The 5,847-nt window shown below is 49.2% G+C and overlaps 1 protein-coding gene across 1 annotated transcript in view; it reads right to left on the bottom strand.

The window, feature by feature from the left end:
* KIAA0195 (KIAA0195 ortholog) overlaps window positions 1-4,120 on the bottom strand; it is a 52,653-nt gene extending 48,533 nt beyond the window's left edge. The window contains exon 1 of the mRNA XM_011945148.1: window positions 3,832-4,120. The gene's annotated coding sequence lies outside the window, so the exon portion shown is untranslated. The remainder of the gene's footprint in view (window positions 1-3,831) is intronic.
* Between the last annotated feature and the right edge of the window lie 1,727 nt (window positions 4,121-5,847).

Raw genomic sequence — 5,847 nt, 5'->3', positions numbered from 1 at the left:
AAAAAAAAAAAAAAATTAGCCAGGTGTGGTAGAATGTGCCTGTGGTCCCAGCTACTCAGGGGACTAAGGTGGAAGGATCACCTGAGGTCTGGAGATCAAGGCTGCAGTAAGCCATAATCACACCACTGCACTCCAACGTGGGCTACAGAGCAAGTTCTGTCTCAAAAAAAAGAAGAAAGAAAAATCAACAACTCCTGATTCTGACTTTGCAATAGGCTCTGCCTTATAGCTAAGCAATAGTCCCCACTTGGCTTTCATGCCAACGTAATGAAGGTTTACGCTCTTTGAGTACACCTTTGAGTCTTTCTCCAGCATACATCTTTTTAAAGTGTTTCCCAGTATTTTTCTGTTCACCTCCCTACCAAGCAAGACTGGTACCATGAACCTCCTTTTCAAGAAGTCCTTGAAATTATGAAAATTGGGTTCATTTAATTATAGTACACTAAAATTTCTGGTTCCTCAAATACCACTCTAAGCCTTTCAAGGTTCTTCTCTCTGACACTCCTCACCCCTCTCCCATCACTTCTGGCCTTTGGAGCTAGAGAAACCCAAAGCAAGCAGTGTGTGGTTTCTCTTCCTTACGCAGGCCATCAGTGTCTAAATCTGGCCCTTAAACTACTTGTCATGCCATGTGACCCATCCTGTTTACTACGGTCTCAGCAGCCACAGGCAAAGCTTATTATTACACAAACCCCTGATCACCAAACCGCACATTCTGGCTGGCGGGTCTGCTCGGAAGAAAAGCATTCCCGTTTCAGCCATGGCCTACCCTCTAGTTCACCTGTGCTGCTATAAACAAATCCAGGCCTGTCTGGAAACGGGCTTTAAACAATATTTTTAAATCCTATCATTTTGGTAAAGAAAGGCACCATCGTAAAAACAACACTAACACAATAGTAAGATAAGAAATATTGGCCGGGCCTGGTGGCTCAAGCCTGTAATCCCAGCACTTTGGGAGGCCAAGACGGGCGGATCACGAGGTCAGGAGATCGAGACCATCCTGGCTAACACGGTGAAACCCCGTCTCTACTAAAAAATACAAAAAAACACTAGCCGGGCGAGGTGGCGGGCGCCTGTAGTCCCAGCTACTCGGGAGGCTGAGGCAGGAGAATGGCGTGAACCCGGCAGGCGGAGCTTGCAGTGAGCTGAGATCCGGCCACTGCGCTCCACCCTGGGCCGCGACAGAGCGAGACTCCATCTCAAAAAAAAAAAAAAAGAGTTCAACTTGATTCATCAGATTAAGCTAAATACATAAAGCCTTGGGTGTAGGTAGTATTTACATTAGGACTCCTCCCTCTCCTGTAGAAACTGTTTCTCAAGCCCAACTTAGGGAGAGAGCAGCAGGGATGAACTGGATGATCACAACCTTCAATTCTCATTAGTTTCTACAGGAGTTAAGGTTTCCAAAAGGCTGGTTCTCAGCACTAGCAGCTGGCACTCCCTAGCAACTTCTCGAAAGAGAAACGTCACGGGGTTTCTGTTCTCTTCCATTTCACTGTCCAGGCCTAGCTTTCCCAGTCTCATCTGATGTCAAGTCACCACAAACAAGGGGTGTGGTGGTCTGGGGGTTCAAGGGCAGTTAACTCTCCATTATTTGGGGGCTGATGATGAAGAGGATGGTTTGTATTTCACCTCCCTCGTCAGTGCACTGCTCCACAGTATCCACCAGTTTTCCTGTTTGCCGTTTTGACAAAGAGAACCAGTGAGCAAGGAAGTTAGAGCTAACGTAGCAGCTAAGACTTGCAATGTTTTGAGGATTTTATCTGAACGTGCTGTCTCCTGTTCTAGGGTTAACCATAGTCTACATTTTAATGTGCTCTGATCTTTACAGTGATTTGCAAAGATTTTGATTCCATGACTCTTTTTTTTTTTTTTCGGAGACAGAGTCTTGCTCTGTTGCCCAGGCTGGAGTGAGTGCAGCGGCATGATCACAGCTCACTGCAGCCTCGACCTTCTGGACTCAAGCGATCCTCTGGCCTCCACCTCCCAAAGAGCTGGGAACACAGGTATGTGCCACCATGCCCAGCTAATTTTTTGGTTTTCTTGTCACTGTGTTGCCCAGGTTGATCTCAAACTCCTGGGCTCAAGCAATCCTCCCACATCAGCCTCCCAAAGTGCTGGGATTACAGGAATTATTTTGACTCTTTTGAACCTTACTAATGCCATTGCTTTAAATTTTTTTATTTATTTGTATTATTTTAGTTCTGCTTCAGGATCTAACATTTTTTTTAACCACCTCTTTAGAATACCAAGATCAGCTCTTCTTTTGCCAAAAGTACTATAAAGAGATACCACAGTGCCATTTCTTCTCTCCTCAATGGCTCTCAATCTTTTTCTGCCTCCACGCTGTTCCTGTATGCAATGCGTTCCTGTGAATAACATCTCTAATGACACTATAATGGTTCCCAAAAAACAAGGAAGAGGCACACCTTCCTCCCACTCTGCCTCTCCCTGCCCTGAGAATCACTGAAATAATTTATGCCCCCAATATAGACAGAGACAACAATAAATATTAATACAAGTAGTCCGCCAGAGAACTACCTGCTGGCTTCTTAAAATTAATGAATGCAGACCAGGCATAAAGACCCTAGTAATTGCCAGGAAGCATAGGAAGATCCGACTTTTAATGCCCATCACTTTTAATGCCCAGAGCCACCCTGCAAGAGGCTCAGGGGAGTCAGGGAACTAGATTTCCTCAGGTCACACCTAGGAAATAACTGGCTCTAGCGGATAAAGAACTCAACACCCCTGGACTTTCGGATTCTAGTTTGGCTCTAGGTGACCCTGGCCTTGCCTCTCTGAACAATCTCCACATCTGCAAAATGAAAATGTTAAAACTGCCCCCTCCCTGCTTCCATCTTCCAAGGTTACCTGCGGAATAACAACTATGTCACTAAAGCTGAGCATCTTGGATAAATCATGAGAAAACGATCCTTCTCTCCAATGCATACACCCACACACCAGAAGGAAAACAGATTCCATAACGAGCTCCCTCCTTTTTTCCCTCAAGAGCCACCGAAAAACTCAGGAGAGAGGGTGGGATGTAGCAGCACGTGAGCAAGGCAATGCCAAAGTGCAGCCCGCGGTGACACACCAATGAAAGAGCGGGGCTTTGCTTGCATCTGGCGCTGGGCAGCGGGCAGGGGCCGCATCGTGGCATGCTAGGAACCGGGAGACCTGGGCTCCAGGGGTGTGCGGCACAGGAACCAGGGCATTGCACAGGAATCACTTTATCCGATGCCATGGATGGTAAGCCTATGGTTGCTTCTGAGGAGCCTGAAAACGCTTCTGGAAAGGCGGAAGGAAAAGAAAGCACGCTCCAAACTGCAAGATCAGGGAGGGCTGCCAGGAGCCCCTCGGCCGGCTCCATCCAGCTGGGGACGGCGGCGCGAGGACCCCGGGCGGCTGCGGAGAGCGCGCGCAGGCGGCACAACGGTCTTTATTTGGGTCGGGGTATGAGGACTTCCGGGGGCCTCGAAATAAATACTCAGGGCGTCGGCGCTGGGAGCCCTCTGGGCCAGGGCCCGGGCACGACAGACCTGGGGCAGGGATTCTTTGTTGGCGAGAGGCTTTATTTCTGGCGAGAGACCCCACAATGGACCAATCCAGGGCCGAGAGCAAGAGTCTGAAGACTCGGGGGAAGGCAATGGTCAAGAGCTGGAGACCAGAGCCAGTCCCTGGACTCCCCCTCAGGAGGCATCCCCTGAGGCCGTTCTCTGGGTGCAGACCCCAGACTCCCCTTTCCTTGACCAAGAATCCAAAGGACGCGCAAGGCCGAGCCCCACGCCCCCTTGTTCCCCACTTTCGGGCCACGGGCCTTCTCGTACTTACCGGGGCCACGGGGCCGGTCTTGCTCGCCCGCGTCCTCTCCCCTCCCAGCCCCCTCCTCACTTCACGTCCCCTCCTCCGGGGGCCGCAGCCATGTCTGTTACTGGCAACTCTAAGGGGGCTTGCCTCCGTTCCGGACAACAGAGGCGCCTGGCAGAGAGCTAAAGTTCAGGCCACCGATTGGTCAGAATTTGAGAATGAGGGTGAATTTTGGCTTCTTATTGGCTACGCGGCGTGCCAGCCTGTAGCTGCAACCGCCCCTCTGAGAGCCTGGCGGAATTAGGTGCCGAGTGATGCGACCGGGAGAGTGAAAAGCAACTGTCCTTTCCTGGGCGTAATGCTCAGGCACTTTCTAGTCCAGAAGCTCTGACCAGAGGGCACGGCTTTAGCTTCGATTCGTTTTCCTATGGAATTATTCTAAAAAGATAGGCGGCACGCCCCCCCCCCCCCCCGCCTTTTTCCCTTTTTTTTTTTTTTTGAGACGGAGTCTCGCTCTGTCGCCCAGGCTGGAGTGCAGTGGCCGGATCTCAGTTCACTGCAAGTTCCGCCTCCCGGGTTCACGCCATTCTCCTGCCTCAGCCTCCCGAGTAGCTGGGACTATAGGCGCCCGCCACCTCGCCCGGCTAGTTTTTTGTATTTTTTTAGTAGAGACGGGGTTTCACCATGTTAGCCAGGATGGTCTCGATCTCCTGACCTCGTGATCCGCCCGTCTCGGCCTTCCAAAGTGCTGGGATTACAGGCTTGAGCCACCGCGCCCGGCCTTTTTTTTTTTTTTTAAATAAGCCCTTTGCAGAGCTCCCCGCCTCTCTTAAATTCTTCTAAGCTCCCTCCTTGTTGCTGGGAACAAATGCCTGGAGGCTCCCTGCTCCGAGAGGCCTTGGAGGGACTCCCTCAGGACGAATATTGCGTCCACACCGAAGCTAGAAAATCTAAGGCAATATTGCAATTCTCCCTGCCCCTTCCAGCTCGGCTGAAATCTAAGGGAAAAACAAGTTAATTTTTTTTTTCTAAGTAATTAGAGAAATCTCCTGGTAGACCCCTCTTGGGAAAACAAAGCAAGCCTGTGTCAGTATTTACTTCTCGTTTCCCAGAGATCTAAGTCTGGAAGGCTTGTTTAAAAAAACAAAAACACAAACAAAACTTGTTTATAAAATTGAGAAAGAGCTGAGCTTGGCCCTGTGAAGTAAGAACCCCTTCCCACATTCATGAATTTAATTACGTAATTAAAATCCCTTTCTCAGCTGGACAAGAAAATGGCATTTTAGTACCTAATCTTATATGACCCAGTTTAGCTGTTGCCTAAAACACTGTTGGAATCATGTCACTACCCTGCACACAAAAATCTATAGTTCACCTTTGCAAATAGGTCCAAATCTTTTTCCCTGATGTTCAAAGCCATTCATAAATTGACTCAGACATACATTTCCACGTCTAACTCCCCGCAGGCTAAACTATTCCTGCAGCCACATAGATTCACCAGCATTCTTTAAACATGTCAGAGAACTTTCCACCTCTGCTCCTTCGTCACATGGTTCCCTATGCTTTGCTTTGAAGGTTCTTTCTTTTTTTCTTTTTCTTCCTTTTTTTTTTTTTTTGAAACAGAGTTTCACTCTTGTCACCTAGGCTGGAGTGCAATGGCTCAATCTTGGCACACTGCAACCTTCACCTCCAGGGTTGAAGCGATTCTCTCGCCTCAGCCTCCTGAGTAGCTGGGATTACAGGCATGTGCCACCATGCCCGGCTAATTTTTGTATTTTTAGTAGAGATGGGATTTCACCATGTTGGTCAGGCTGGTCTCGAACTCCTGACCTCATGATCCACCCACCTCGGCCTCCCGAAATGCTGGGATTACAGATATGGGCCATCGTGCCTGGCAGCCACCTTTTCAACCTAGTCATTTGTTTAAAAGTAACAGGAGACAGCCGGGCGCGGTGGCTCAAGCCTGTAATCCCAGCACTTTGGGAGGCCGAGACAGGTGGATCACGAGGTCAGGAGATCGAGACCATCCTGAGCTACACG

The sequence above is a fragment of the Colobus angolensis genome, unplaced genomic scaffold (assembly GCF_000951035.1).
Source record: "Colobus angolensis palliatus isolate OR3802 unplaced genomic scaffold, Cang.pa_1.0 Scaffold1, whole genome shotgun sequence".
In the NCBI taxonomy this organism is placed as follows: Eukaryota; Metazoa; Chordata; class Mammalia; order Primates; family Cercopithecidae; genus Colobus; species Colobus angolensis.
The sequence above is the reverse complement of the archived record's forward strand: the minus strand, read 5'-3'. Positions and strand labels throughout refer to the sequence as shown.